This window comes from Narcine bancroftii (assembly GCF_036971445.1).
Source record: "Narcine bancroftii isolate sNarBan1 chromosome 8 unlocalized genomic scaffold, sNarBan1.hap1 SUPER_8_unloc_2, whole genome shotgun sequence".
NCBI classification, from domain to species: Eukaryota; Metazoa; Chordata; class Chondrichthyes; order Torpediniformes; family Narcinidae; genus Narcine; species Narcine bancroftii.
Window position 1 is genome coordinate 181327 of NW_027211805.1, and position 8822 is coordinate 190148.

Consider the following 8822-nt stretch of genomic DNA (forward strand, 5'->3'; position numbering starts at 1 on the left):
TTTATGAGTGAAACTGTTTCTGGAGTGAGTCTGTTTCTGAAGTGAGTCTGTTTCTGGAGTGAGTCTTTTTCTTGAGTGAGTATTTTTCTGGAGAGATTGTGTTTCTGGAGTGAGCCTGTTTCTGGAGTGAGTCTGTTTCTGAAGTGAGTCTGTTTCTGGAGAGACCCTGTTTCTGGAGTGAGTCCGTTTCTGGATTGAGTCTGTTTCTGGACAGTGTCCTTTTCTGGAGATTGCCTGTTTCTGGACTAAGCCTCTTTCTGGAGAGACCCTCTTTCGGGAGTGATACTGTTTATGGATTGAGTATGTTTCTTATGTGACCATCTTTTCTGTGTGTATCAGTTGCTGGAGTGTGTCTATTTTTTGAGTGAATCTCTTTCTGGAGAGTGTCTCTTTCTGGAGTAAGCCTGTTGCTGGAGTGATTATGTTTATGGATTCAGGCTGATTATGTTTATGAGTGAAACTGATTCTGGAGGGAGTCTCTTTTTGGCGTGTGTCTCTTTTCGATTTAGCCTGTTTCTGGAGTATGTCCAGTTCTGGAGTGTGTCTGTTTCTGGAATGAGTCTCTTTGTGGAGAGAGTATGCTGCTGGAGTGATTATGTTAATGGAGTGTTTCAGATTCTTATGTGTTCATGTTTCTTGAGTGAATCTGTTTATGGAGAGAGTCTATTTCTGGTATGAGTCTGTTTTTATATTGAGTCTGTTTCCGGAGAGTGTCTGATTCTGAAGTGAGTCTGATTCTGAAGTGAGTCTGATTCTGGAATGAGTCTGTTCCTGGAGTGAGTCTGTTTCTGGTGTGTGCCTGTTTCTGAAGTGTGTCTGTTTTTTGAGTGATTCTGTTTCTGGAGAGTGTCTGTTTCAGTTGAGTGTCTGTTTCTTACATGATTCTGAATCTGACGTGAGCCTGATTCTGGAATCAGTTTGTTCCTGGAGTGAGTGTCTTTCTGGATTGAGTGTTTCTGGAATGAGTCTCTTTTTGGATTGAGTGTTTCTGGAATGAGTCTCTTCGTGGAGAGAGTCTGCTGCTGGAGTGATTATGTGTGTGGAGTGTTTCATATTCTTATGTGACCATTATTCTTGAGTGAATTTGTTTCTGGAGAGAGTCTGTTTCTGGAGAGTTCCTGTTTCTTGAGTGAGTCTGTTTCTGGAGTGATTCTGTTTGTTTTAGTGATTCATTTTCTGCAGAGTGTTTGTTTCTCGGGAGTGTCTGTTTCTCATATGGGTGTGAATCTGAAGTGAGTCTACGTTTGGAATGAGTCGGTTTCTGGAGTGATTATTTTTATGGAGTAATTCTGATCCTTACATGACGATGTTTCTTTAGTGAACCAGTTTCTGGAGATAGTCTGTTTCTCGTGTGAGTCTGTTTCTGGAGAGAGACTGTTTCTGGAGAGAGTGTGTTTCTGGAGAGAGTGTGTTTCTGGAGTGATTATGTTTATGGAATTAGTCTGTTTCTGGAGAATGTCTATTTCTGGTGAGAGTCTGTTTCTGGAGTGTGCCTGTTTCTGAAGTGTGTCTGTTTTTTGAGTGATTCTGTTTCTGGAGAGTGTCTGTTTCAGTTGAGTGTCTGTTTCTTACATGATTCTGAATCTGACGTGAGCCTGATTCTACAATCAGTTTGTTCCTGGAGTGAGTGTCTTTCTGGATTGAGTGTTTCTGGAATGAGTCTCTTTTTGGATTGAGTGTTTCTGGAATGAGTCTCTTTGTGGAGAGTGTCTGCTGCTGGAGTGATTATGTTTGTGTAGAGTTTCAGATTCTTTTGTGACCATGTTTCTTGAGTGAATCTGTTATTGGAGATAGCCTGTTTCTGGATAGTGTCCTTTTCTGTAGAATGTCTGTTTCTGGAGTGTCTTTCTGGAGAGACCCTCTTTCGGGAGTGATACTGTTTATGGATTGAGTATGTTTCTTACGTGACGATCTTTTCTGAGAGTTTCTGTTTCTGGAATGTGTCTTTTTTTTCAGTGAATCTCTTTCTGGAGAGTGTCTTTTTCTGGCGAGTGTCTCTTTCTGGAGTAAGCTTGTTGCTGGAGTGATTATGTTTATGGATTCAGGCTGATTATGTTTATGAGTGAAATTGTTTCTGGAGAGAGTCTATATTTGGTGTGTGTCTCTTTTCGATTTAGCCTGTTTCTGGAGTATGTCCAGTTCTGGAGTGTGTCTGTTTCTGGAATGAGTCTGTTCCTGGAGTCAGTCTGTTCCTGGAGTGAATGTGATTCTTATCTCACCATTTTTATTTAGTCTATCTGATTCTAGAGTGATTCTAGAGGGTCTGTTTCTGGTATGAGTCTGTTTCTGGAGAGAGTCTGTTTCTGAAGTGAGTCTGTTTATGGAATGAGTCTGGTCCTGGAATGAGTCTGTTTCTGGATTGAGTGTTTCTGGAATGAGTCTCTTTTTGGATTGAGTGTTTCTGGAATGAGTCTCTTTGTGGAGAGAGTCTGCTGCTGGAGTGATTATGTTTGTGGACTGTTTCAGATTCTTACGTGACCATGTTTCTTGTATGAATCTGTTTCTGGAGAGAGTCTGTTTCTGGATAGTGTCCTTTTCTGTAGAATGTCTGTTTCTGGAGTGTCTTTCTGGAGAGACCCTCTTTCGGGAGTGATACTGTTTATGGATTGAGTATGTTTCTTACGTGACGATCTTTTCTGAGAGTTTTTGTTTCTGGAATGTGTCTTTTTTTTCAGTGAATCTCTTTCTGGAGAGTGTCTTTTTCTGGCGAGTGTCTCTTTCTGGAGTAAGCCTGTTGCTGGAGTGATTATGTTTATGGATTCAGGCTGATTATGTTTATGAGTGAAATTGTTTCTGGAGAGAGTCTATTTTTGGTGTGTGTCTCTTTTCGATTTAGCCTGTTTCTGGAGTATGTCCAGTTCTGGAGTGTGTCTGTTTCTGGAATGAGTCTCTTTGTGGAGAGAGTCTGCTGCTGGAATGATTATGTTAATGGAGTGTTTCAGATTCTTATGTGACCATGTTTCTTGAGTGAATCTGTTTCTGGAGACGGTTTGTTTCTTGTATGATTCTGTTTTAATATTGTGTCTGTTTCCGGAGAGAGTGTGTTTCTGGAGAGTCTTTTTCTGAAGTGAGTCTGTTTCTGGAATGAGTCTGTTTCTGGAGTGAGTCTGTTTCTGGAATGAGTCTGTTCCTGGAGTCAGTCTGTTCCTGGAGTGAATGTGATTCTTATCTCACCATTTTTATTTAGTCTATCTGATTCTAGAGTGAGTATGTTTCTGGAGTGTGTCTGTTGCTGAATAGTGTCTGTTTTTGATTGATTCTGTTTCTGGTCAGTGTCTGTTCCTGGAGAGTGTCTGTTCCTTAAATGATTCTGAATCTGACGTGACCCTGCTTTTGGAATCAGTTTGTTCCTGGAGTGAGTGTCTTTCTGGATTGAGTGTTTCTGGAATGAGTCTCTTTTTGGATTGAGTGTTTCTGGAATGAGTCTATTTGTGGAGAGAGTCTGCTGCTGGAATGATTATGTATGTGGAGTGTTTCAGATTCTTATGTGACCATTATTCTTGAGTGAATTTGTTTCCGGAGTTAGTCTATTTATGGAGAGTTCCTGTTTCTGGAGTGAGCCTGTTTCTGGAGTGATTCTGTTTGTTTTAGTGATTCTTTTTCTGGAGAGTGTTTGTTTCTCGGGAGTGTCTGTTTCTCATATGGGTCTGAAACTGAAGTGAGTCTCCTTTTGGAATGAGTCGGTTTCTGGAATGATTTTGTTTATGGAGTAATTCTGATCCTAACGTGACGATGTTTCTTTAGTTACCCAGTTTCTGGAGATAGTCTGTTTCTCGAGTGAGTCTGTTTCTCGAGTGAGTCTGTTTCTGGAGAGAGACTGTTTCTGGAGAGAGTGTGTTTCTGGAGAGAGTGTGTTTCTGGAGAGAGTGTGTTTCTGGAGAGAGTGTGTTTCTGGAGTGATTATGTTTATGGAATTAGTCTGTTTCTGGAGAATATCTATTTCTGGAGAGAGTCTGTTACTGGAGTCTGCCTGTTTCTGAAGTGTGTTTGTTTTTTGAGTGATTCTGTTTCTGGTCAGTGTCTGTTCCTGGAGAGTGTCTGTTCCTTAAATGATTCTGAATCTGACGTGACCCTGCTTTTGGAATCAGTTTGTTCCTGGAGTGAGTGTCTTTCTGGATTGAGTGTTTCTGGAATGAGTCTCTTTTTGGATTGAGTGTTTCTGGAATTAGTCTCTTTGTGGAGAGAGTCTGCTGCTGGAATGATTATGTATGTGGAGTGTTTCAGATTCTTATGTGACCATTATTCTTGAGTGAATTTGTTTCCGGAGAGAGTCTATTTATGGAGAGTTCCTGTTTCTGGAGTGAGCCTGTTTCTGGAGTGATTCTGTTTGTTTTAGTGATTCTTTTTCTGGAGAGTGTTTGTTTCTCGGGAGTGTCTGTTTCTCATATGGGTCTGAAACTGAAGTGAGTCTACTTTTGGAATGAGTCGGTTTCTGGAATGATTTTGTTTATGGAGTAATTCTGATCCTAACGTGACGATGTTTCTTTAGTTACCCAGTTTCTGGAGATAGTCTGTTTCTCGAGTGAGTCTGTTTCTGGAGAGAGACTGTTTCTGGAGAGAGTGTGTTTCTGGAGAGAGTGTGTTTCTGGAGAGAGTGTGTTTCTGGAGAGAGTGTGTTTCTGGAGTGATTATGTTTATGGAATTAGTCTGTTTCTGGAGAGTGTCTATTTCTGGAGAGAGTCTGTTTCTGGAGTGTGCCTGTTTCTGAAGTGTGTCTGTGTTTAGAGTGATTCTGTTTCTGGAGAGTGTCTGTTTCAGTTGAGTGTCTGTTTCTTACATGATTCTGAATCTGACGTGAGCCTGATTCTGGAATCAGTTTGTTCCTGGAGTGAGTGTCTTTCTGGATTGAGTGTTTCTGGAATGAGTCTCTTTTTGGATTGAGTGTTTCTGGAATGAGTCTCTTTGTGGAGAGTGTCTGCTGCTGGAGTGATTATGTTTGTGTAGAGTTTCAGATTCTTTTGTGACCATGTTTCTTGAGTGAATCTGTTTCTAGAGATAGTCTTTTTCTGGATAGTGTCCTTTTCTGTAGAATGTCTGTTTCTGGAGTGTCTTTCTGGAGAGACCCTCTTTCGGGAGTGATACTGTTTATGGATTGAGTATGTTTCTTAAGTGACGATCTTTTCTGATAGTTTCTGTTTCTGGAATGTGTCTTTTTTTTGAGTGAATCTCTTTCTGGAGAGTGTCTTTTTCTGGCGAGTGTCCCTTTCTGGAGTAAGCCTGTTGCTGGAGTGATTATGTTTATGTATTCTGGCTGATTATGTTTATGAGTGAATCTGTTTCTGGAGAGAGTCTGTTTTTGGTGTGTGTCTCTTTTCGATTTCGCCTGTTTCTGGAGTATGTCCAGTTCTGGAGTGTGTCTGTTTCTGGAATGAGTCTCTTTGTGGAGAGAGTATGCTGCTGGAATGATTATGTTAATGGAGTGTTTCAGATTCTTATGTGACCATGTTTCTTGAGTGAATCTGTTTCTGGAGAGAGTCTGTTTCTGGTATGATTCTGTTTTTATATTGAGTCTGTTTCCGGAGAGAGTGTGTTTCTGGAGAGAGTGTGTTTCTGGAGAGAGTAATTTTCTGAAGTGAGTCTGTTTCTAGAATGAGTCTTTTTCTGGAGTGAGTCTGTTTCTGGAGTGAGTCTGTTTCTGGAGTGAGTCTTTTTCTTGAGCGAGTATTGTTCTGGAGAGAGTGTTTCGGGAGTGAGTCTGTTTCTGGAGTGAGTCTGTTTCTGAAGTGAGTCTGTTTCTGGAGAGAGCCTGTTTCTGGAGTGAGTCTGATTCTGAAGTGAGTCTGTTTCTGGAGAGAGTCTGTTTCTGGAGTGAGTTCGTTTCTGGATTGAGTCTGTTTCTGGAGAGTGTCTCTTTCTGGAGTAAGCCTGTTGCTGGAGTGATTATGTTTATGGATTCTGGCTGATTATGTTTATGAGTGAAACTGATTCTGGAGAGAGTCTGTTTTTGGTGTGTGACTCTTTTCGATTTAGCCTGTTTCTGGAGTATGTCCAGTTCTGGAGGGTGTCTGTTTCAGGAATGAGTCTCTTTGTGGAGAGAGTCTGCTGCTGGAATGATTATGTTAATGGAGTGTTTCAGATACTTATGTGACCATGTTTTTTGAGTGAATGTGTTTCTGGAGAGAGACTGTTTCTGGTATGATTCTGTTTTTATATTGAGTCTGTTTCCGGAGAGAGTGTGTTTCTGAAGTGAGTCTGTTTCTGGAATGAGTCTGTTTCTGGAGTGAGTCTGTTTCTGGAGTTAGTCTGTTTCTGAAGTGAGTCTGTTTCTTGAGAGAGTCTGTTTCTGGAGAGAGTCTGTTTCTGAAGTGAGTCTGATTCTGGAATGAGTCTGTTCCTGGAGTGAACCTCTTTCTGGTGTGTGGCTGTTTCAGTAGTGGGACTGTTTCTGGAATGAATCTGCTTCTTGAGTCATTATGTTTATGGAGTGAATGTGATTCTTATGTCACCATTTTTATTTAGTCTATCTGATTCTAGAGTGAGTATATTTCTGGAGTGTGTCTGTTTCTGAATAGTGTCTGTTTTTGAGTGATTAAGTTTCTGGTCAGTGTCTGTTCCTGGAGAGTGTCTGTTCCTTAAATTATTCTGAATCTGACGTGACCCTGCTTTTGGAATCATTTTGTTCCTGGAGTGAGTGTCTTTCTGGATTTAGTGTTTCTGGAATGAGTCTCTTTGTGGAGAGTGTCTGCTGCTGGAGTGATTATGTGTGTGGAGTGTTTCAGATTCTTATGTGACCATTATTCTTGAGTGAATTTGTTTCTGGAGAGAGTCTGTTTCTGGAGAGTTCCTGTTTCTGGAGTGAGCCTGTTTCTGGAGTGATTCTGTTTATTTTAGTGATTCTTTTTCTGGAGAGTGTTTGTTTCTCGGGAGTGTCTCTTTCTCATATGGGTCTGAATCTGAAATGAGTCTACTTTTGGAATGAGTCGGTTTCTGGAGTGATTATGTTTATGGAGTAATTCTGATCCTTACGTGACGATGTTTCTTTAGTGAACCAGTTTCTGGAGATAGTCTGTTACTCGAGTGAGTCTGTTTCTGGAGAGAGACTGTTTCTGGAGAGAGTGTGTTTCTGGAGAGAGTGTGTTTCTGGAGTGATTATGTTTATGGAATTAGTCTGTTTCTGGAGAGTGTCTATTTCTGGAGAGAGTCTGTTTCTGGAGTGTGCCTGTTTCTAAAGTGTGTCTGTGTTTTGAGTGATTCTGTTTCTGGAGAGTGTCTGTTTCAGTTGAATGTCTGTTTCTTACATGATTCTGAATCTGACGTGAGCCTGATTCTGGAATCAGTTTGTTCCTGGAGTGAGTGTCTTTCTGGATTGTGTGTTTCTGGAATGAGTCTCTTTTTGGATTGAGTGTTTCTGGAATGAGTCTCTTTGTGGAGAGTGTCTGCTGCTGGAGTGATTATGTTTGTTTAGAGTTTCAGATTCTTTTGTGACTATGTTTCTTGAGTGAATCTGTTCCTGGAGATAGTCTTTTTCTGGATAGTGTCCTTTTCTGTAGAATGTCTGTTTCTGGAGTGTCTTTCTGGAGAGACCCTCTTTCGGGAGTGATACTATTTATGGATTGAGTATGTTTCTTATGTGACGATCTTTTCTGAGAGTTTCTGTTTCTGGAATGTGTCTTTTTTTTTGAGTGAATCTCTTTCTGGAGAGTGTCTTTTTCTGGCGAGTGTCCCTTTCTGGAGTAAGCCTGTTGCTGGAGTGATTATGTTTATGTATTCTGGCTGATTATGTTTATGAGTGAAACTCTTTCTGGATAGAGTCTGTTTTTGGTGTGTGTCTCTTTTCGATTTAGCCTGTTTCAGGAGTATGTCCAGTTCTGGAGTGTGTCTGTTTCTGGAATGAGTCTCTTTGTGGAGAGAGTATGCTGCTGGAATGATTATGTTAATGGAGTGTTTCAGATTCTTATGTGACCATGATTCTTGAGTGAATCTGTTTCTGGAGAGAGTCTCTTTCTGGTATGATTCTGTTTTTATATTGAGTCTATTTCCGGAGAGAGTGTGTTTCTGGAGAGAGTCTGTTTCTGGAGAGAGTCTTTTTCTGAAGTGAGTCTGTTTCTTGAATGAGTCTCTTTGTGGAGAGTGTCTGCTGCTGGAGTGATTATGTTAATGGAGTGTTTCAGATTCTTATGTCTCCATGTTTCTTGAGTGAATCTGTTTCTGGAGAGTGTCTGTTTCTGAAGTGCATCTGTTTCTGGAATGAGTCTGTTGCTGGAGTGAGTCTGTTTCGGGAGAGAGTCTGTTTCTGAAGTGAGTCTGTTTCTGTAGAAAGTATGTTTCTGGAGTGAGTCCGTTTCTGGATTGAGTCTGTTTCTGGACAGTGTCCTTTTCCGGAGATTGTCTGTTTCTGGAGTAAGCCTCTTTCTGGAGAGACCCTCTTTCGGGAGTGATACTGTTTATGGATTGTGTATGTTTCTATTGTGACCATGTTTTCTGAGTGTATCTGTTTCTGGAGTGTGTCTGTTTTTTGAGTGAATCTCTTTCTGGAGAGTGTCTGTTTCAGGAGAGTGTCTCTTTCTGGAGTAAGCCTGTTACTGGAGTGATTATGTTTATGTATTCAGGTTGATTATGCTGATGAGTGAATCTGTTTCTGGAGAGAATCTGTTTTTGGTGTGTGTCTCTTCGATTTAGCCTGTTTCTGGAGTATGTCCAGTTCTGGAGTGTGTCTGTTTCTGGAATGAGTCTCTTTGTGGAGAGAGTATTCTGCTGGAGTGTTTATGTTAATGGAGTGTTTCAGATTCTTATGTGTCAATGTTTCTTGAGTGAATCTGTTTCTGGAGAGAGTCTGTTTCTGGAGTGAGTCTGTTTTTATATTGAGTCTGTTTCTGAAGTGA